The following is a 247-nucleotide window of genomic DNA, read 5'->3' on the forward strand; positions in this document are numbered from 1 at the left end:
CACTATTCAGTGCAACCCATGGAACTCGTCCAGTGTTGGTGTGAACTGAGTGCGCACTGGTGCGCACTAACTTTTGCCCAATCGAAAACGCTATATGTCAAACAAGATAAGACGTGTAGGATAATGTGAGATAGAATGTATAGGTAATTTTCAAACACCCTGTATATCAAGTGCTTATCATCGACATCTAGAATGGACTGCTGATGGCAATGGTGGGGGTAGAAAGACGATTAGAGTGAGAGGCAGG

This window comes from Trachymyrmex cornetzi, unplaced genomic scaffold (genome assembly GCF_001594075.2).
Source record: "Trachymyrmex cornetzi isolate Tcor2-1 unplaced genomic scaffold, Tcor1.1 scaffold1100, whole genome shotgun sequence".
In the NCBI taxonomy this organism is placed as follows: Eukaryota; Metazoa; Arthropoda; class Insecta; order Hymenoptera; family Formicidae; genus Trachymyrmex; species Trachymyrmex cornetzi.